A 23303-nucleotide genomic window follows, 5' to 3' on the forward strand; every position below is an offset into this window, starting at 1 on the left:
TAACCATGCATCATTTAGTTTGTGAGAGATCCATGCCTGATGGAGGGCACCGGTGGTCATCCTACCCATAAGACCTGCTCCTTCTGGAGCCCTGCAGTGGACAACAGGGTCTCTCTTTCATTATGTGTATATTTTAGGTGGCTTAGCTATAATATCTGGAAACGCGTCCTCTGGAGCATCAAGCTCTATGATTGATTCCAAGGTTACCCAGAGATTGCCTTTATGTCATTGAGTAGCTGTCTAGCAGAGGAGGTATGGGGTAACTTCTCGACAACCAGACTGAAAAAATAATAACCCAGTAGGGAAAAAGGCTTGGTGCACCCTTTTGTAAGAAGAACAAGCGGTTTCTTTGACTACAAAAATGGTGACAAGGTATTATAAGTCCACTGCTGCAGAGCTCTCTCTCTTCTTCAAAGCAGACAACACGTTATAACTGTGGAAATTGTCATTTATGACACATTCGATATACAGTGTTCATCCTCTACCCTCATTGGCTGCCACGCATTTACATGCTAATAATCACACATAGTCCCCCATTTCAGTGGTAGCATCATCTTCTCCTTCAACTTCTACACCCATGGGTTTCGAATTCTCCACCTTGGGTTGTTGTTAGGTGATTGGTTAAGTTACTTAGAACACTGCCCTGCCCTAAGGCCTAATCACGTGATGTGCACCTGGCCATCAACATGAGCTCGGTGGATAACTTTGAGGTCAGTCTGGTCCTTGCGAATAAAGCAACTGAAGTGGTATTGTTGGTGAACGCTTTTCTTGTCAACATTTTGGTACTATGGGAATCTTCCAGAGATGTCCCAGTTGGTGCTAAAGTTCTGATTCTCATAATATGCATTACAGTCGAGCCACCTCTGATGGCCTCAGTCTGATTCAAGCTGGCTATAAGAGACTGTGACGATTTGCAGAGTACCGGGCCACCGTTCTCAATCTCTAGAGTACTGCATCAGGAGACGTGTAGCTACTTAACATCCATCCTTGCGTGTACATTTTTGAATGCAGTAAAAAGGAAGACCCACTTTTCTATCTCTCTTTCTCTCACTCTATTATAAATGCTTTCCGAGTTTCCTACCTTTCTGCACCCACTGCAAGACACATCTTTTCTGTTTGAATTTCTCTTTGCAAGTGTCCGCACGTTTCCTAACACTAATGTTGCTGTAAAGCAATATTAATTACCACAGTCAAATAATTTTACTAATAAAAATAATGATTTTTTGCATTACCCAGGAATCTCGTTTCATAGCAATTGGTAATGAATGTTACTTATTATCGTCTTTTGTTACCCATAATGTGGTACTCAACCTATCAACCTGAGGGAATTGAGGTTGGGTGAAGGACTGAGTCGACCCAGTCGAGATATCACACTCATCACACATGCCATCACCCTGTTCCTAAGCAGAGAATGTTGCACTTGGCGTATCCTTCTGGTTATGAACTGAACTTTCTCAAGGCGCCGATTTTTACTTAACTCAACGTTTAACTCAATTGTACTCAATGTATTGATATTGAATAAAAACAACCAAAATCAACCCACAGAAAGTCAGAACTAGTATACACCCAACCATCCCGCTCAGATATATATAAATATGAAAAACAGAAAGCACAACAGCGAATGCAGGGAACGCACCCAGGGCTCGACAAAAAAGTACAGGATGTCACAAAAAGATTCAAAACGACATTTAATTAAAGGTAATCCACAGGCAGCATAAGGGGACGCTGCAGAGAAAGACGTGTTTCGCGCCAAATTGGTGCTTGTCCACATTCAAAAATCAAATGCGAGAGTGCAAGTGAAATACTACTCCAACGGACCAAGAGGACAATTTCAATCACTAGAAACACAAACTAAAAATGTATATATATATGTATATATATACATATAAGGCAAACTTCTTTTAATATTATTTGTGTGCGGTCAGTAATGAGGAAGGTGGAGTAAGAATTTTGAAGTAAAGAGTTGATACATTGCAGAAAGAAGTGCAGAGTGAGGAGCCACGAATGTGGGGTCTGAAGTCTGGACTACGGCATGAGGATTGGGGCCCTGCATCCAGGCCCCATATTCAGCAGTGTGAAGTTAGCTCTGTGAGGATAGGTGAGAGGAGCCTGGGGTGAGGAGCATGGCATCACGACTATGTATTCAAAAGTGGCGGCTTTCAATCCAGAATAGTGAGGACGCGAGACAGGCACAGAGGAAGGAGTGTGAAGATAGGCACTGGAAGTGTCTGGGAATTTCTGCACTGTGTGGAGTTAGGTGAGAAGACTGCAGAGTTAGGCGTGGTGGGTACAGAGGAAGGAGTGTGAAGATAGGCATCAGAAGTGTCTGGGAATTTCTGCGTAGTGTGGAATTAGAAGAGAGGACTGCAGAGTCAGGAGTGGTGGGTGTAGAGGAAGGAGTGTGAAGATAGGCACCAGAAGTGTCTGGGAATTCCTGCATAGTGTGGAGTTAGAAGAGATGACTGCAGAGTTGGGGGTGGTGGGTATAGAGGAAGGAGTGTGAAGATAGGCACCAGAAGTGTCTGGGAATTTCTGCTCAGTGTGGAATTAGAAGAGAGGACTGCAGAGTCAGGAGTGGTGGGTGTAGAGGAAGGAGTGTGAAGATAGGCACCAGAAGTGTCTGGGAATTTCTGCATAGTGTGGAGTTAGGAGAGAGGAGTCCAGAGTTAGAAGTGTTGGGTGTGGAGGAAGGAGCGTGAAGATAGGCACCAGAAGTGTCTGGGAATTTCTGCATAGTGTGGAGTTAGGTGAGAGGACTGCAGAGTTAGGCGTGGTGGGTGTAGAGGAAGGAGTGTGAAGATAGGCACCAGACTTGTCTGGGAATTTCTGCATAGTGTGGAATTAGAAGAAAGGACTGCAGAGTCAGGAGTGGTGGGTTTGAAGAAGGAGTGTGAAGATAGGCACCAGAAGCGTCTGGGAATTCCTGCATAGTGTTTAGTTAGAAGAGATGACGGCAGAGTTGGGGGTGGTGGGTGTAGAGGAAGGAGTGTGAAGATAGGCACCAGAAGTGTCTGGGAATTTCTGCATAGTGCGGAATTAGAAGAGAGGACTGTAGAGTCAGGAGTGGTGGGTGTAGAGGAAGGAATGTGAACATAGCCACCAGAGGTGTCTGGTAATTTCTGCAAAGTGTGGAGTTAGAAGAGAGGACTGCAGAGTCAGGAGCAGTGGGTGTAGAGGAAGGAGTCTGAAGATAGGCACCAGAGGTGTCTGGGAATTTCTGCATAGTGTGGAGTTAGAAGAGAGGACTGCAGAGTCAGGAGTGGTGGGTCTAGAGGAAGGAGTGTGAAGGTAGACACCAGAAGTGTCTGGGAATTTCTGCATAGTGTGGAGTTAGGAGAGAGGAATGAAGTGTAAGGAGGGTTGGGTGTGGAAGAAGGAGTGTGAAGATAGGAATCAGAAGTGTCTGGGAATTTCTACATAGTGCGGAGTTAGGAGAGAAGACTGAAGAGTCAGGAGTGTTGGGTGTGGAGGAAGGAGTGTGAACATAGGCACCAGAGGTGTCTGGGAATTTTTGCATAGTTTGGAGTTAGGAGAGAGGATTGAAGAGTAAGGAGGGTTGGTGCGGAAGAAGGAGTGTGAAGATAGGAATCAGAAGTGTCTGGGAATTTCTTCATGGTGTGGAGTTAGGAGAGAAGACTGCAGAGTCAGGAGTGTTGGGTGTGGAGGAAGGAGTGTGAACATAGGCACCAGAAGCGTCTGGGAATTTCTGCACTGTGTGGAGTTAGGAGAGAGGACTGCAGTGTCAGGAGCATTGGGTGTTGGGTGTAGAGTGAAAAGGTTGAAGAGTAGGATCAGAAGTGTGCTGGAATGTCGGAGTAGCCTGCAGTTGGGGGTGAGAGAAAAGTGGAGTCAGAAGTATACACTCAGAGTGTGGAGTCAGAATTCAAGAGTCAGGATCGAAAGTGTGGAGCACAGAGTCTGGAGCGTGGGGTCAGGGCTTTCATTTTTAGCTCCCACTACTGTATAATTGTTCTTTTGCTGACTGAAAACTAAGGGCCTTCTCAGAAGAAAGTGCTCCAAGCTCTCTCTCCCTTTCTAGGCACTGTAGATGACACATTGTTTGCCGTGAAAACTTAATCAGGCACCCAGGGCCTTTTCTGTAACTGGTACCGGGGATTACCATACACACGAAGATTTCAAATGAACTTCTTAAAAAATAAACAATCTGTGCAAATCACGGTTGCTCTGACATTTGGAAAGTGCTAGATTTTCCAGATTTTTATCATGGCAAGGTAAGAGTCTGAATTTGGGTCAAAGATATTTTGAGAGGGCGGGCGGGCGCTCGAGAGCCTGAGAAAGATGGCTGCCGGGTGATCGAGCTCTGGCTAGCCTAGATCCGATGCCTCCTAGCCAGATTCCCACTACAGAAAATCGATTCCGCCGAAACAGCTGAATTAGAGAGTCCAATCGTGTCCGCAGAGATAAGCCAGGCTATTGGCTCCCTAGCGGTGGGCACAGCATCTGGTCCAGATGGCCTCCTTATAGGTGTCTGCAAGGCATTGTCTGACCGTATGACGCCAATGCTCGAGGTGGTATTTGTGGAAGCCCATAATAATGGCCATCTACCAGGGTTGATGCTCACGGCTAACATCATAGTCTTTCACAAGAAATGTTGCGACCTGGATAGCTGTGGGTCGTACCGCCCAATCTTTCTGATTAACGCTGACGCCAACATTCTGGCCAAATGCCTAACGCAGAGAATAGAAAACATCCTCCCACAGCTTATTCACAAAGACCAAACCAGTTTTATTCATGGCCAACACTCAACAGAAAATGTTAGATGGCTGCTACATGACAGCCAGACCCGGGCAAAGTAATCCCAATGATCAATGTTGAAAAAGCATTCGACAAAGTCAAATGGGACTTCATGTTCCGAGTGCTGACCTTGTATGGTTTGCCACTGGCATTTCTAGGACTAGTCAGGTTATTATATAAAAACCCCACATCCTCGGTGACCACTAATGGTATCACCTCTGACCCGTATGAATTATATTCCGGTACCAGGCAGGGCTGCCCCCTCTCTCCCATTTTGTATGCACTCGTAATTGAGCTGCTAGTGGAAAAACTTAGTATTGACCCTGAATGGAAGGGAGTGCTATGGGGGGAGAAGAACATTGAGTATCGCTATATGCAGACGAAATCCTGGTATATAAGAAAAAAGGACCTTGGCCGTGAAGCCAGCGGTGCGGGCTGCACTCCCTGATACCATTGAAACGTGGTGTTAATTCACTTGGAAGTTGCTAAAAAAAAAAGTTTTGAACAAAAGTTGTTGATTTTTGTATAACGCTTTATTCTTTCCAAGTAGTATCCTATTGCTCAAAAAACCTGTTATGCAGATGCGTCAGAGACCTACAGGTAATGACCAATGCATTTCGGATTGTAAATCCTTCTTGAAGTCCACCTAAATGAGGCAATCGCCTCTAATTAGCTCTCTAATAGCCAGAAATAACATTGTATTTAGACATTCTACCACCACAATTCAATACCATGCAATACAAAATATTCAATGATTTAATAAGAAAAGCGGGCAAATGGAACATGTTAGCCAACGGGGTTGGCATTGGTTCCCAATGTTCATAATTACATAGCACATATAGTTGATCAAACTGTTCAAAATATCACAATGTTGATCATCCCGTGGAAACCATCGGGTGACAAATGATGTATGGTCAAGAGCATATCAATCATGAAAGTAGACAATGTCCAGAAACCAAAGGTATCACATGCTGCTCTCTCTCTCCCATTTTGTATGAACTCTCAATTGAGCTGCTAGCGGAAAAACTTCGTATTGACCCTGAATGGAAGGGAGTGCCATGGGGGGAGAAGAACATTGAGTATCGCTATATGCAGACGACATCCTGGTTTATAAGAAAAAAGGACATTGGTCGTGAAGCCAGCGGTGCGGGCTGCACTCCCTGATACCATTGAAACGTGGTGTTAATTCACTTGGTAGTTACTCAAAAAAAGAGTTTTGAAGAAAAGTTGTTGATTTTTGTATAACGCTTTATTCTTTCCAAGTAGTATCCTATTGCTCAAAAAACCTGTTGTGCAGATGCGTCAGAGACCTACAGGTAATGGCCAATGCATTTTGGATTGTAAATCCTTCTTCAAGGCCACCCAAATTAGGCAATCGCCTCTAATTAGCCCTCTAATAGCCAGAAATAACATTGTATTTAGACATTCTACCACCACAATTCAATACCATGCAATACAAAATATTCAATGATTAAATAAGAAAAGCGGGCAAATAGAACATGTTAGCCAATGGGGTTGGCAGTGGTTCCCAATGTTCATAATTACATAGCACATATAGTTGATCAAACTGTTCAAAATATCACAATGTTGATCATCCCGTGGAAACCATCGGGTGACAAATGATGTATGGTCAAGAGCATATCAATCATGAAGGTAGACAATGTCCAGAAACCACAGGTATCACATGCTGCTCTCGCTCTTCCATTTTGTATGACCTCTTAATTGAGCTGCTAGCAGAAAAACTTCGTATTGACCCTGAATGGAAGGGAGTGCTATGGGAGAGAAGAACACTTAGTATCGCTATACGCGGACAACCTCCTGGTATATGTCAGCAACTGATGGACATCAATTCCACGGCTGCATCAACTACTACATAACTTTGGCCCCATGACGGGCTATAAGGTCAATTGGACGATGTCAGAATATCTCCTGCTCAGAACAGACATACCATGGGATCCAGTTGGGGTTGCTCCCTTTCGCCTCCAGCTGCGCAGTATTAAATACCTTGGGATACTCGTCAGCCCCTCTCTGAGTGAAATCTCAGAATATAATTACCCGCCGACCCTCCCAAAAAGTAAATCTGACCTGACCAGATGGAACACGCTACCGATATTCCTCATGGTCCACATTAATGCGTTCAAAACAAACTCCCTACCAAAACTCACCTATTTGGCTATAACATCCCAAATGTACACAGATCTAGACACTTGCTTAGCCCGATTTATGTGGAGGGACAGAAAGGTACAGCTTCGGGGGGAAGTTCTAAAGACTACCAAAGGCAACGGAGGACTGGCTGGGCCAGCCTGGTGCACTTACTATCATATCAATCAGCCCAAATATGCTGGGCCAAACACTGGCTTGATACGACGGACATGTCAAGCTGGAGGGGCATGCAGCTATCCTTGATGGCACCGTACTCCTCATCGGAAATCTTAGCCGTCCCGCAGAAGAAGCTGCCTGAAAATATTGGCTCACATCCCTTATTGGGTCCAACAATGACACAGTGGGAAAAATGAGAGCGCTTATGGGTGCAGATGTTTGAGGTGACCCTGCATGGATTAGCGTAAGGGCAATCCTAGCAATTGGCCTCAGTCACTCATTACACCCTAACCAAGACTGTCTGTGGCCAGAGATTAAAGTAATGGAGCTGTATGATGAACACTCTCCCATTGACTTCCAGGAAGCCAGCCAGGTGCTACAATTACAAAAGTCAGATTGGTTACGATACCACACTCTCCTAGTGGTGAAATGCGACCGAGCAAACGATATGAGCGTGCTCGTCAGCTGGGGAACTTGAGATGGAACAGAACCTAACTACCTTCCCTTGCTTGCATGGGTTTTACACTATCTGCACCCCAAATAATACCAGGCGGAACCAAACATGCACGTCATAATGGTCCAAAGACTTGGAAACCCTTGTGGACCTAGGAGATATATACAGCTTATTGATGCCATACCTGCAACATCATACAACATCCTCAATAGAGAGATCCAATTCAAACTGATCCAAAGACTATACTATACACCAAGCAAACTCTATGGGACTCATAGAGACACCCGCATGTTGGTGACACTGCGGAGGATTGGGTACAATGGGGCAAATCCTATGGACCTGCCTGAAGATCAGGATATTTTGTACAATGATTCACAAGCACACCATGAGGGCTCACAGAATAACTTTAGATCTAGCCCAAGGCCCAATATTGTTTGGCGCTGGGAATGAGGTCTGGCATACTGACCAGCTGATTAGAAAACCTGTGCATACAGTACTTTTCTCTGCCTGTAAAATTCTGATCCTCCATTAGAAGGCAGATACAGTCCCTACCAAACAGGCCTGACTGACCCTATTGACCAAACTATGCTCACTTGAATGCTCTGTTCTCAAACGCCGAACTAAGCTTGCACAGGCAGGCCTGTTTGGAGCATTAGCAGAGGCCAACCTCTGAGACCACCAGAATAGACTACTCGGCCAGGCGGCAAAGGGGACCGATGGCCTTTCTCAAACCTGGAGGGAAAACCACTCTGAGTGGGACTCGGATGCTAACCCCGGCTCTCTCTCTCCCTCTCTTTCTCGGACCAAAAGAAAGCTTAATATAAAATAAAAATAGAAATCTTCATCTTAATGGGGATTGAGGAGACCTCTCTATTATATCACATAACAACGGAGGGTTTGGGGTTGGGCGGGTGGGCACCATCTTGGTAGTTGGGGAGGGATAGGAAGAAGGGTGGGGGGGTGGGATATCGAGAGTATGCGATGAATACTGTGAATATTGAGAATGTCTACCATATGTACCATGTACACGATCGGACTTGAAGACTTTACTCTCTGTTTTTTTTTTGTTTCTTTTTCTCAAAATACTCAATAAAAAGATTTTTCAAAAAAGAAATGTTGAGAGCAAAATCAGAAATTAAAATTGCTTTGGTTTTCGCCATTCATAATTGAGGTTAAACAGCAGCAACCGACCTCTCATGCCACCACGTCTTTTAGGTCACATTAAAAACACATTAAATCGAATTGTGCTTTGGTCCCATCTCCTCAGAGATTTCAAAATCCATCCCCTAATGCACAAATATAGCTTGAAAGCATGGGTTGAGTGGAAAATGTAAAAAAAAGTTACACACATCATGCTTCAAGACAAGAGGGAACCTGTACCTACAGACGATATTTCATGGTTGCTAGTGTTTATATAAACCACCGCTCCAGGGAAGGTTTACTTTTGGTGTTTACGTAACACAAATATAATATATGGCATAAACGTATCTCTTTATCCCTTTTTTCTTGACGGGCTGAGCGGGAGGGGGCTATGCGATGAACCAGAATGCCAAGTGGGCAGAGTGAATAAAGAGCACAGATGTTGGCCAGCTTGCAAATACGGCAAGAGAAGGTCAATAAGAGGCGCAACTTGGAAGGCAAACAGCCAAGACTCCCAGGGCCCCCTCCACCAGAGAGAAGCCTGGAGCCTCAAAGAGCAGAGGTCCCCTTGGGAGAGCTCGCCTCCAGTTGATCCCACAGTTCTGATCACCTGTTAAATGCATAATGTCGGCGCACAAAAAAGGTATTCACTGAAGAGTTCCGCTCTCAAGAAGAATTTCTGCAGAAGTGGTTCACAGGAGCGTTTTTGGAGTAATGGCTTCCCAAGCTTGACATGATCTTTACGGCCAATATATGGGTGCTTTTACTGGAGCTGCTGATATTAAAATATTTAAAGTACAGACTCAGTTACATCATCTTCGACCTTCATCATAGATGCCATTTTAGCTTACCAATGCCAGACACATCTGTAGAACATTCTTATCTTCTAAATGAAATAAGGCTAAGCAAGTCAGGAATTGTTTGAAATGTTGCAAAAAATTCTTGGAAAGGCCCAGCAGAGAAACTTAAGAACGTGCTTGCCAGGCAGCTTATGAAAAAGCAAAGAGAACCCGAATGTCAAGTGGGGGTTTTAAAAAATGTCATGTTATATGCAACAATGTGTCTTCTAATATGTAATTTCACAACAGGGTGGGAATGAAGAACTCACAGGGAAAACTCCAAACCAATTTAGTAGGTGCCTCTTTAGGAAGGTAAGTTATTTCATGGCATACAAATTCAAAATCAAACTCTCAACTCACTGTTGACAATCTCCAACAAAATACAAACAATATGAAAATAGACACACCTTGGAGGTACATATTTCATTGCATATATTACCCATCACATCTTGTACAATATAATTGGTTTTGTTTTTTTAAATCCCATGGGAACGAATTGGGCCCACCACCCCACAACCACCCTCGTTCTGTGCCCCACCTACACCGTGGAGCCTCTGGCTAATGGTCCGTCTCTTCTCCTAGCCCCCTAAACCTGGAAAGCCATATCCCCAGGTAGACATGGCCTCAGCATCCTTCAGTTCAAGGCTGTGGTTATGCTGCAGGTTCTCTCAGTGTAACGGGTTCCCACACTATCCCAGTGCATTGTCTCCCAGACCCACACTACCACCACGCATGAAATGTATCAGAGAAGGGAGATACTTGAAGTGCTCAGCTCGAATGCTGACTCCAGCAATGCAGCAAATGGTTTCACTAGCTTGGAGCCATTTTATCCTCCATTGCGATGGCTCGTGAGTCGAATCAAGCCGAGTCGGTAAATGTCAGATTCAATTCGTATGCACGTAGGGCTCTATTGCACAAATTGGATTAAAGCATTTTTGAACAACAGACATATGTTGATTCAAATAGGCTAAATGTTTTTCGAGCCATAGGAATGTATTAATCTGAGTCATGTCAAGCTGCTAAATCCAGTAGGATGAAGTAAAAATAAATAACAAACTTCCTATCTCCTGATTCCTTTTGTTGCCTATGGGAGTGGGAAGGGAGGAGAGAGTGCAGGGGGTTGGGGAGGGAGAAGACAGACACAGAACATGCGCTTTGCTGTGTGAGTTAGGTGTGTGTGTTTTCTTAACCTTTTTCCAGAAAATGAAGGCAAAGAAAGGGACTAGGACAACATCAAAAGAAGACGTGTAACATTCAGGGAGAGCTTTCCTCCACTGTCCTAAACCAAGGGACCCCCAAGTCACAAGCAGCAGCAGTCACTGTCTCAGCGTGAAGTGCAACAACCTCAATCAACAACACCTCTGCTGCAACAGGGGTCCCTGGAGGACCCCAAACATCAGGGTAGATGGGCGCAAAAAGGGGTCAGGTTCAGAGGCATAGTTCTACTTCAGCAACACCACAGGGGGACACACAGGGACACACACAAAGAAAACGGCCACAAAGGCTCTATGCAACCTTTGTGGGGAGGTGGTAGGCCAGGGAAAAGGGCCCCATGTTACCACCACGGGCATGCTGAGGCACCTAGGTAGGAAACATACTATTGTCAATGTCTCTGGAGGTGCCTAAGCAGCGGCTGATCCTACCACTCACACTCAGACATGGAAACACAAGCACCCTGCAGGGAAACCTTTCCCCGCTGATGGACACACTGATCACCAGCTATCTTTGGATTGTTTTATCAGGTCTGCAGCCTTTGCCACGCAATAATGTCAGGGAGAGGAGGGAGTGAGGGGGTGATGTCAGGCGGCACACCTGAACTGCTTCCATGCAGCAACGTGGAAGACCCACCTGCACCAGGCTGTTTTTTTTCCCAAATTTTTGTTCCCCAGTTTTTATCCTTCCTCTACCAGAAAACAAACAATAGAAAGATACAACATTCTACCAAAATAATCACAAAACTGACAAAAGAAAACAAATCCTAGTTTATACAAGGGTTTGTGCTGGATTCCTCCCACTTCTGAGCAACGTAATAATTGTTGCAATTATTATTATTGTTACGCATTTGAACCGTTCTCATGTTCTGCTTAATTCTTCTGAGGAGCAAAGACACTCCTGTGCCTAACTTGAGTGAGATGCCATGACGTAGAGCCTTTTTTAGTGTCAAACTGTGAGGTACAGTGACTCCTTAAGAAATTGTTAAGGATCATAACTTGTAGAAACACACCTCCTTGAAAAATCACATATAATTCCTTGTATCAACGCTGCTCATGGAAAAATTGTTAAGGGTCACGTCTTGAAGTGAAGCCGCTCTTTGAAATATCCCTTGTACAAAAGCTTCTCGTTATAAAATTAAGGGTCATCACTCGTAGCAAAGTTGCTTCTTGAAAAATGGTAAAGGGCATCCCTTGTTTGAAGCCGTGCCTAGAAAATTGTTAAGAGTCATCCCTTGTATGAATGCCAAACCTTGAAAAATCATTAAGTATCAACCCGTGTAGCAAAGCCATTCCTTGAAAAATTGTTAAGGGTCACCTCATGTAGTGAGGGTTACTCCTTGCATGAAAGCCTCACCTTGGAAAGTAGTTAATAATTGCCCCTTGTAGCGAAACCACTCCTTAAAAAAATAGTTAAAAGTCATCTTTGTATGAAAGCCATGACTAAAAAAAATTGTTAGGGGTTATCCTTTGTATGAAAGATGCTCCTTGAAAAATTGTTCAGGGTCATCTCAAGTAGCAAAGCTGATCCTTGAAAAATTGTTAAGGTTCATCACTTGTACAAAGGCCATGCCTTGATAATTTGTTTGGGGGTAATTCCTTTTATGAAAGCTGCTTCTTGAACATTTTTGATTCACTTTTGTAGCGAAGATGTTCCTTGAAAATTATTAAGGGTAATCCTTGTATCAAAGCCACTCCTTGAAAAAGTGATCATTGAACAAATGTTAAGCATCTTCCCTTGTATCAAAGACATGCCTTGAAATATTGTTAGGGGTCATCCCTTGTATGAAAGCTGCCCCTTGAAAAATCTTTAAATCCCTTGTTATGAAGCCAATGCTTTAAATCTTGTTACGGGTCATCCTTCGTAGCAAAGCTGCTCCTTAAACAATTGTTGAGGGTAATCCCTTGTGGTGAATCTACACCTTGAAAAATTTGTTACGCTTATCCCTTTTATGAAAGTCATGCCTTCAAAATTGTTAAAATTGTTAAGGGGTATTGTTTTTTTGAATGCTGCACCTTGGAACATCATCAACAGTCACCCTTTATATCAAAGCCAGTCCGTAAAAAATGGTTAGGAGTCATCCATTGTAGCGAAGCTGCTCCTTGAAAAACGTTTAAGGGTAATCCATTGTATGATGGCACACCTTAGGAAATCGTTGTGTCACCCTTGTAGTGAAGCCACTCCTTGACAAAATTGTTAAGCGTCATCCCTTAAAGCGAAGATGATCCATAAAATATTGTTGGAAGTCATCTCTTGTGAGAAAGACAAGCCTTCAAAAGTTGTTGGTGGTTAACCCTTGTGTGGAAGCTGCTCCTTGAAAAATGAAGGGTCATCCCTTGTAGCAAAGCTACTCCTTCGAACTAAATTGTTAATAATCATCCCTTGTAGTAAAGCTGCGCCTTGAAAAATTGTTTAGGGTAATCCCTTGTAGCAAAGTTACATCTTGAAAAATTATTAAAGGTCATTGAAAAATTGCTAATTGTTAAAAAATTAGGCATCTTCCCTTGTATCAATGCCACATGTTGAATGATTGTTAGGGGTCGTCCCTTGTCTGAATGCTGCCGCTAGAAAAATCATTAAATCCCTTGTAGTGAAGACATTCCATGAACATATTGTTAAGGGTCATCCCCTTACAGCGAAGCTTCTCCTTGAAAAATGGATAAAAGTCATTCCTTGTACGAAAGCCATGCCTTGAAAAAATGTTACGGGCCATCCCTTGAACAAATGCTCCACCTTGAAACTTTGTTAAGGATCATCCCTTGCTGCAAACCCGCTTCTTGAGAAATTGTAAGGGGTCATCCTTTGTACGAAAGATTCTCCTTAAAAAAGCATTAAGAGTCATCACTTGTTACGAAGTTGGTCCTTGAAACATTGGGAAGGGTCATCCCTTGTAGGATGCCAGTCTGATGAGATGCTTCTGACACCATTATTGTTCGATACAGTCTCTATTTTGATGGACATGGCATCTAAGTGCAGTGAAACTATTCAAGATGGTACCAAAGTACACATGGCTGGCTGGAGTGAGAAACAATCGTGTTTTCGATATGGAATGAAATTTCATTCTATCTTGAGTGGGATTACACTTGCGTATTATAGCTCTGCCTCACATAAATGGCTGCTTGCTGAAAAATGGCTGTGGATTTATTTTGCAGAGAGGCCACTGTTTGAAGAATTGTTTTAGCTCCAGAAGAGCTGGCCTATGATCAATTCAAGGCCATAATACCACAGGCCAAAATATCTATACTTGTTAAAATAATGTGCTATAATTATTGTGGCGTGTTCAAATTTAATTCCAAACAATATTCATCATCCTCATATACAAGCAGTGTGTACATACATGGACCTGGCTTGTCTGATACAGAAAGCATGTTATGTTTAGATTATGTTTAATGAAAGAAAAGTGCAGAACATTTTCGACACTGAGCCGAGCACTTGTTTCAGACACTGTATTTCCAGCTTTGCTAAATATCTGCTTGCAGTAAACACTTGTTTTCAGGCAACTCACCTTCCTTCCGGCTTAGCTGGCAAGTCCAGGCCAAATTTCTTCCTTTTCTCTCCAGTTATGGATTTGTGTCAAATGGTGTGACACCTTCAGTGACATAGCTATCAACAGTGCACTTTATACAGTGCTAATTTGACACAACTATGGTGCCATTCCATGGGCGACAACAGTAGTTTGCCCCGAAAGGTTTTCTTAACAGGTACTGTTTGTTGTGTCTGGTGTGGAGCACTTTCTAACATGCGTGTTGTATCTGAGTTGGTACTTCTACTTGTTGTCCGGTGATGTTGGGTGGAATCGGTGGATTGGCTACCAGTGGGCATGTCAAAATTCTCTGCAAATGCTTTAAAAAAAAGATCCATGCTTTCATAAGATAAACCTTCCAGACACTTAGGTGGATGTATTATTTTAAACAAGAGTCAAGTAGTGTTGCTAGTTTACAGTGTTCTGTGTCCCTCAGTTTATTAAATTGTTTTCAATGTTGAAGTAAGTGAAGCTTTCAGTCAGCATGTGGTATGTCAAAAACGGTTCCATGTCATTTCATCGTGGGATTTTTTGTGTGTTTTTTTACCACAAATCTTTGAATGAAAATTACCATCAGAATTTGTTTTAATTAATTTTTTAGTGGGGTCCCCCCGAACTTGGGGGGGGTCCCACCTGAACTCCCATTCCCTTTCAGTTTTTATCTATTCCCAAACACCCACATCCCATATATATAATTTTCTAACCCCCCTAAAAAATTTGATGGGTTTTTTCGTAAAAAAATGTGATGTAAAAAACCCAGTGAAAAAAGTCCTGTGATGAAAGGACGTTGTACCATCAGAAACATCCCGTTTGATTTAAAAGGCACTATTCTGTGCCTCAGCTCATAGCTTTAAGCGGTGTGTAAGTGGTATCACTTCACTTAGTATGACATTCTCCCAGCAGATGTGGTGAATGGCTTCTTGAAAATATCCCAGAGGGTGTATTAGGTGCTGTAACATGAACCACTGTTATGAATTAGGCATAACACCATCTGTCACTACATGCTGCAAGGTGTACTCCTGCAATGCTTTCTTTTGCTCTAAAATTCTTCTGAACGTGTAAAAAGTGGGGTTCCACCTTGTCGGCACATCTTGCATACGTTCATGACAAAACATGTTGTGTTTTGACTGAATGTTTGGAATTAAAAGGAGTGGGCACCACCCTAACAGGTGGAATGTGATATAGTAAAAAGTAACGATAGTATTTGGTGCAAGTCGGTAAACTACTCATGCACAGAGTGGATACATAAATCCTAACAAGGCTCAGGATATAACCTTCAGTGCTGACTGCATATTAGAAGTAAGCTCCGGCACCCGCGAAAGGGCAATTACCGGGTACGGTGGAGCCGGAATACCCCGGTAATTGCCCATTCGCGGTTGCCGGACCCTGTTGCAAGTTTGGAGGTAGCCTTGCCAGTTTTACCGGCAAAGCTACCGCCAACCTTGTAATGAGGCCATGTCATTGCAAGAAATCAAACAAATTCTGTAAACTAACACACATGGGCTTATGTATAGTTGATATTGATATTACATGATATCGTGGAATATAGCATGCTTAATTTGAATGGATAGGTTTAGTGGAGGGAAACCTACTAAACATAACTTCATAGGCTTATAGGTACATTCTCTCCATTCGCTCTCCATCATGCACAGGTGCCTTTTCAATGATGCCCCACCCTACCGTTCACAAAAATTCATGAAAGTTGCTTCCTCTAGACCGTTGAGGGCTGCCTACGCTCATCGTCTCACTCGGCCCAAAATAAAACGAGCCAAAGTGGGAGGCTCGAGCTTCCCCTCCATGGCTGCCAAACAATGGAACCTTCTCCTGCCGGCCATGAGAGCTGAGCATTCCTACTGGACCTTTCGCAAGTCGCTAAGACCACTACTATTCACCGAACTGGCCGCTGACTAATGTTCGCCCTAACACAATGGCATCAGACTCCCTTGCTGAAGACATGGGCATCCTCTCTACCTGGAATGTACGACGAGGATGTCTGATGTGTAACTGGTTGTTTTAACAGTGCCTTGATGCCCTCAGGCCTAGCATGCTTTATAAATGTAAACATAAATAAAGTAAATATTGATTACACTTATAGTCACACTGAAGTATCCAGAGCATATCCAGAATAGGAATCATGTCGGCACGTATGCTAACTTCCAGACAAGCCTTGGAGCTTTGAGACCACTTGTGTAGATTTGATGCAGGATAAAAGACATCTCACACAACACAGCATAGTTGAAACATGAAATGCAAAGGACATCTCTTTTTTGCCTATCTTTCATGTTTGCAAATATTGACCAAATCTCACATACTTGGAAAATGACATACAGCACAAAAAGGTTTATAAGTAAAATTTGATCAGGATTAACACATGTGAGTTGAGAAAGTTAAAAGGACAAGCGTGTATTGTGGTTTCAAAGCTAGCTCACAATGTCAAGACGTGTCCTCCATTGCTCACAACCTTGGCAACCTTTAGCAGAGGCCCATAATGGGGGCAGAACATGGCAGATGCAAATTGCTGTAATGACATGCGAGGTGAGGGGGTGGGACCAGCCTCACCCCCTAAAAGGAGTCAGAAGGAGGACATAGTACAAAGGATGAAGCATAGCATTCTTGTCATGGACTTTAGGTCGCTGGCTGGAGCCCTTTCCTTGTTGCACATTGATGGGGTAATGCCCTATTCGCAGCCTTAGTCGTCTCTGCTTCTGTAACTCTGGAGGATGTGTTCATCCAGGGATATGGCTGGTTTCTGAGTACAGACGTTCAGAGCATTAACAATGCTGAGATCTTAGCACGTGTCCCCTTTGTTGGTCCTAATTTCCCCCAAATGTCCAACTGCCCCCATAACAAGTGCTCCAAGATTTCATTTTTGGGAGAGGAAGATCAAAAATGTCAATCCTACAAATCTGGAAGGCATTCCACTTTTTGGGAAGTCGGGATATTTCCAGGCTCCAAACTTTGTAAGTGAATGACTTCTGTGACAACAAATGGAAGTAAATGGTTCGATCCACGGGTCCTGCTGACTTCTATTTTTCTAGCCTGAAAAGAGGAAGCAGGACACGTAGCCAGTGGACTTGGAAAAGCCCCACTCTGTCCTCAAAGCACAGAGGGATGAACCTGGGAAGAGGTGCCTTGACACTAAAAGATGATCAGAAACTTTAAGAATATTTCTGAGGCTCCTCAACTGGAACTCAGTGTTAAACACACTGCAATGTATGCAAGGCTGTGTCTTCCAGTGTCCTATCATAGCAGTGTTTTCTCATTTTTCTGTACTACAAAAACCGAAATGCACTGAACCTCTGCCAGTAACTTTGGAATCTGTGTCAGACACTGGGCCTCCCGATGCCGGGCAATACTCCAGCCCCAGATCCATTACACAAGACATGTCTTGGTCTCTGGCAATAAAACTACACTAGGGGTCTGCTACTGTGGCCTACCCAGATGTTGTGGACTACAAACTCCCATCACCCCTACTTAGCATAGCCAACAGTGAGGGATCATGGGAGGCGTAGTCCAAAACATATGGGTAGCCACAGCTTACAGACCCCTGATCTAGGTTATAGGACTTCCTATATGCAGAGCTCTGGCTGGGTCCTAATACTCCAACATTCCTCGATGGGTGATCCTCAGAGGAACACCTTTCTTGATCAGCCAACACTTTCCAGCGCATCTGGCATCCTCCCTTTGTTAGCCCTGCTGTTTACCACGACGCCTCAAGAAGGCTGTCCAATCCCTTGTGTTCTCTTTTACATTTTTAATGTATATTGGCTGACTGTCACACTCGTCAGGTTTATACTTCCATAAATACATTTGCTAACTACATAAAAAAAACATACGTTACAATATTCACAGTAATAATGTGTGAGGGTATGGACTGCTTCACTATCCAGGATACATATATTGTACTGTCACTCGTAAACTTGTAAATATGTATATTTATTTTTGTGGGTTTCTATAGTGCAGTCAAGGTCCTTAAATACATCTTGGCGTTTGCATTAGAATAAGGTGAATCACAAAAGAAAATTCATTTTTGGACTGATTATCTAGTCATATATATTAGTCAGTTGGTGATAGAGGCTGTAGTTATGGGTAAGTTGAACTTCTTATGGGAAGAGCATTTCTCAGTAGCTTCTAACTTTGGTGCCATTCTGCAAATCTTCATAAAACATTCCCAAAAATATAGACTCAACTCTGAATTGTTTTGGAAACATTTGTGTGCCTTCCTCGGGGGAAAGCAGTTAATATGGGGGTCCTCAAAGGTACATTTTCCAATTGGCTATCCATAGAAACATGTTTTCTCTCACCTAAACCGTAACCAATGTACGGATTTGATTCAAAACATCACAAGGACCCAATCTCTGGTCTGACACGCAATCCTTTAAAAAAAAAAATATGTGCAAAAAAGAGCAAAATTGCTAAGCTATATCTAGGTTCAACTGCTTCAATTGTTTTTTTTTCATTGTTTAAAACACAGACCTACCTCGAGAGCAGGGGAGCGCTGTACAGAGGAGTGTGAGTAGTCAGCATTTGGTCTGCTGATTTTTAACAGAAGTGCAATACTGTGAGGTCTGTGCGTCGGTATGTGCGTCCATTGGAATTACTCCTTGGTCAGGTGTTGAAAGAGCCATGTTGTGAGAGATTTGCGTAATAGGATAATTGTGGGGCCATTCCGAGCCAACACCGGGATCGAGTTCCAGAGGGTGGGCGCATGACAACAGACGGATTGTTTGCAGGTCTTCTCTTTGAGGACGAGTTGTGATTCAAGCCCGGGTTGGTCGATTTGCTGTGCGAGGAGCGTGTGCCACCAGATATGTGGAGCTTAGCGCCCAGGTATGCTGATGTGCTACTCAAGGCTGCCTTGTAGATGATACGTTCAGTCTTGAACAGTATCCTGGGTTCGAGTGCAAGCCAATTTAGTTTGTGTATGATAGGGTCATTTGGTGAAATTTCAATGCTCCTGTATTATGGCGTGCTGCAGTGTGGGGGCTGCTTTTAGGCGGGCCAAGTGAGCAGCTAGGAGCCCTGTGAGGAGAGCATTTCCCCCATCGATGTGCAAGACCACAAAGGCCTACACTAAGTTACGGAAGTCCTGCGGCAGGATGAGGGGTTTGATTTTTCGAAGGATCGATATTGTGAGCCAAGCTATTTGGGCCTTCTTCGCAATGTGTTTCTGGAAGGACAGGCTGTTGTGGATCAAATCCTTCTAGGCTCATATCATTGAGCCATTGTTGGACAAGTTGCTTTTTAGCCGGCGGACCGATGAGGATGAATTCAGTCTTCGATGGGTTTAGTTTGACGTAGGCAGTCGACATCCAGGATTGGATTATGGGAAGGTAATCATGGAGACGAATGATGTCCTGCGCCCAATCCGCTGACCTGCATACAGTTTTTTGGCCACCTCATTGCCCACTTTGGGTTCAGGTCCACAATTACTGTTCCACTTAACCTGAATTTGGCTCTGCAGATCTTGTAAGGCAAAACCAGAGTGGGTGTCCAAGCCAATCCTGTTGGTGGTCAGGGGATAAATATTTTTGCAAGTTATGGTTGGCAGATAGTCTTCGATTTGGATGAGTAAATGTTTCAGGTTGGCATGTGATGTTAGATGAATTTCTGGAGGCATCCTGCCCATTTCTTTTAGAATGCATTGAAAGCTGCAAGTAACCTTAAAGAGTAGTTGTAAAGAAACTGGGAGCCAATGTAGGCATTTTAGAGCAGTTTTGAAGTGGTGCTGTTTTTTTCTGGTTGAGGGCCAAACTAGCACTTTAAATTATGTCAAATAGATTTGTTTACATTGCAGTAGATTAGCTGTCAGTAGCAATCTCACCCTCGCCACACTATGGATTGTTTATAGGAGCGATAGGATTTTGCTTAGGAAGGAGTACTGGAAGTTGTAACCTTTGATCATTTATTCATGTGAGGGGATAAGAGGAGATCTGCATAGAATATAATTCCCACACTTTTTGTATTTGAAATAAGGTGAGGTGTGGCTACTATTGTAAAGGGCCATTTTGAGGGTGTGGTATTTTTTGATTTAGCTGCCCAGTAAAAGAATCTCTGATTTTGTATCATTGTACTATTGATTCAAAAGCTACCTTGGTGAGCAATAAGGTATAACAGGAAGCCAAAACAAGTAAATGAACCAAAAATAAGATCCATCAATTTGATAATGTTGGTCTGGTTTCACACATCCTTTTGAAGATGAACATGAATGTATTTGTGTATCATCTGCATTGATATTATTCCAGCTGGTGGAAATCAATCATTTGGGCCAATGGGTGAAGGCAGGCGTTCATCAAGAGTGGAGACATTAAGGAACCATGGGATGCATCATGTAGGACTTGTCAGGTGGACGATTCGGTGGACACCTTCCTAATGTTCTGGTTACAGTTGGTGACAAATGAATGGAACCATTCCACAGAGGTTCTCAACACGTCTTCCAGTTCCTGAACTTATTTGGTAGAAAGCTGCAACCGCATCAGTATTATAGAATTCTAAATGAAAATAACACAACTTTAATATTTGGATAAACAACCTGAGCCAAAAATGTCTACGTCTTGTTTTCCAAAAGGGAAATGTAATTACCAGAGAACATTGGTTTTGTTGTAGATTGCAGGAGATTTAATGTGGGACCCATGCGCCGAGGGATACGTCTCCGGGAAGGTATATGTAGTGTGCAACATGGGGCTCTGAGGTTCCCACTGCGGGGGGCAGGAGGGGACAAGTAAGTATTGTTAGGATGGTTCATAAACCTGTGGAAATTAAAGGAATTTAAGCTAAGATTTGGTGGATGTGAGAAAAGCACTGGAGTTTGGTGGATACAAGGTGTGAATGCACTACGAATAGGGAGCCCATGGTGGCAGAGCATTAGCGTGCAGTGGTGGCTTTGGTTGCGCCCATCATGCATAGGGTCTACAATGGCTCTGTGGTATAGTGGGTTCTGCTATGATGGTCGACTGATTAAGAATGTAAGAGTTGGAAGATGGGAGTTATGCAAACACTTCAACATTACATGGTCTACCATGGCTTAGAAACTGCGAAGGCAGATACGATACATAGCCAACTTAGAGGGTAGACATTGGGGGCAGGGAGAACAGACCATCAGGGTTCTCAGCCCTCTTTAGAAGTCCAGGGATAATGTAAGTCCGCTTCTTTGGAGTGAAGCCTCAGGGTATTTGTTGCAGTGTTAGTGTTCTTCTAGATTGGCAATTCCACACACAGCTCATCTTGGCTGTGCACCATTCGTACATCTGATGCCGCATTTGTCCAGTAAATATTTGGGTGCGCTTCAAAATAAAGTCATGCAGGTCAGGCACATAAACGTATCAATAATGCAGATACATGCAACTATTTCTTCCTACATGCAAGTCCTAGCTACACATTATAATCAATGTAGTAACTCAGTATCACATGCCATTTACTGGCAGGGCTCCGCATGCAGTTCCTGGCTATCTATGCAATATCTGCTCTAATAAAGACTTTTAGTTGGAAGTGAAATGAATGCTGGGTTATAAAAAAAAAATTACAGATGCTGAATTAATTGACTGCTCGGCACTCTGCGGCTGATTGAGCCGGTAATGGCCATATCTGACCTTTTTCTAATTTCTAATTATGCACAGCCCGGCTGCGAGGAATACATAATTTGTGATCTAATGATGGCTAATGCCGCTGCCCTTTTCATCTCCTTTCCACCAGAACAATGGTTTCGCGGGCGAGCGATATTGGGACATGGGGGCGAACAAAACAAAGGCAGAGCAGGGTTCGCTCTTTCTGACAATAGATCCAGCAGCTTCTTGGATTCTTCACACCCAAAGCCTCAAATCCAGAGCCTTCTGCCTTTGAAGGAAATGGTGGAGATATATTCGGGCTGAGTTGGAAACTATTTTTAAACCCTTTTTTTATTCATTTTATAGCAGTAAACTGGGAAAGATTTGGAGAAGGAAGCCGTTTTTTTTAAATGCACGGCAGATTCCCGGGACTACGGCACAGACAGGGTTACATACATCCTTTTGAATTTATTTCCAAATATGCTACTCTTCATTGTGGTAGTGGCTGCATAGGGCATTATTTAGGAATTGATGCAGGGATAGAAAGTGGGGGAGGGGTGTTTATAGTTTACAAAGCAAAAGGGTCGGGCTGGGAAACTAAATACTCTTGGGCACCAATAAGAACATGACGCACAATTGAAAATGACAATTTGTTACATTTCATGACAAACCGTTTGGGAGTGTTTTTAGTCAAGTGTGTTAAAAATAGTGCATTTTAAAGCACATTTAGTCAGTAACAGGTCAAAACTACCAGCTGCACACTACACTAACTCACCAAACTGAAGCACTTAGGATAAAAAAATAAAATTAAAAAAACTGGCCCACACACACATACTTGTCTGGCCCTTTGGATATTGCCCTGTAGGTCAGTCTGAGCATGGAAGACGATATGATGCTTTCAGCCACACAGCAGAGGGAGAGAGGGCTCGGAAGCCACGTAATGGGTGAGCATGCACAATACTGAACTGGTACCATATTAATCTCCAACAGAGAGTTTCCCGATTTTGCATTTGCGTAATTATTCAGTCATTGCATAATTAAAATAACAAAGTTTCCTCTGCTCAGTGTTCTATAATAAAGCAAGAGAACCCGAGTAGGAGGGGGCATTACCAGTTGGGTAATGCCCCCGAGGTGACAGTTACAAGGGCGAGCGAAGCGAGGGCTTTAACGTAAGCCCTGGGGCATTACCCGTCCGGTAATGCCTCCCCCTAAGGGTTCTACTGCTTTCAGAACCCCGGAATGTTGTACCGGGGTACTACTAGTACATTTTGTCAAGTTGAGAAATGGTTTTGAGACCGTTTCTCAAATCGAGAAAAAAAACCCACAAAAATGGCTGCTAGGGATTGGTGAGAAGTGACTACACGTAGCCCCTTCTCCCTTTCCATGGCAGCCATTGAATAGTGATTAAAAAAAGAAAGTAAACAAAATGGCCACCATAGAAAGGGGGAAGGGACTACATGTAGTCTGTTCTCCCTTTCCATGGCGCCCATTAAAAAGATAAGAAAAAAATAAAAATG

General features: G+C 43.4%; 1 protein-coding gene across 3 annotated transcripts in view; it reads right to left on the minus strand.

Moving 5' to 3' along the window:
• The window catches only part of PKNOX2 (PBX/knotted 1 homeobox 2), a 1892972-nt gene that overhangs the window by 380780 nt on the left and 1488889 nt on the right, over positions 1 to 23303 (minus strand). The window lies entirely within an intron of this gene.

Source organism: Ambystoma mexicanum, chromosome 9 (genome assembly GCF_040938575.1).
Source record: "Ambystoma mexicanum isolate Mex_15411 chromosome 9, UKY_AmexF1_1, whole genome shotgun sequence".
Classification (NCBI taxonomy): domain Eukaryota; kingdom Metazoa; phylum Chordata; class Amphibia; order Caudata; family Ambystomatidae; genus Ambystoma; species Ambystoma mexicanum.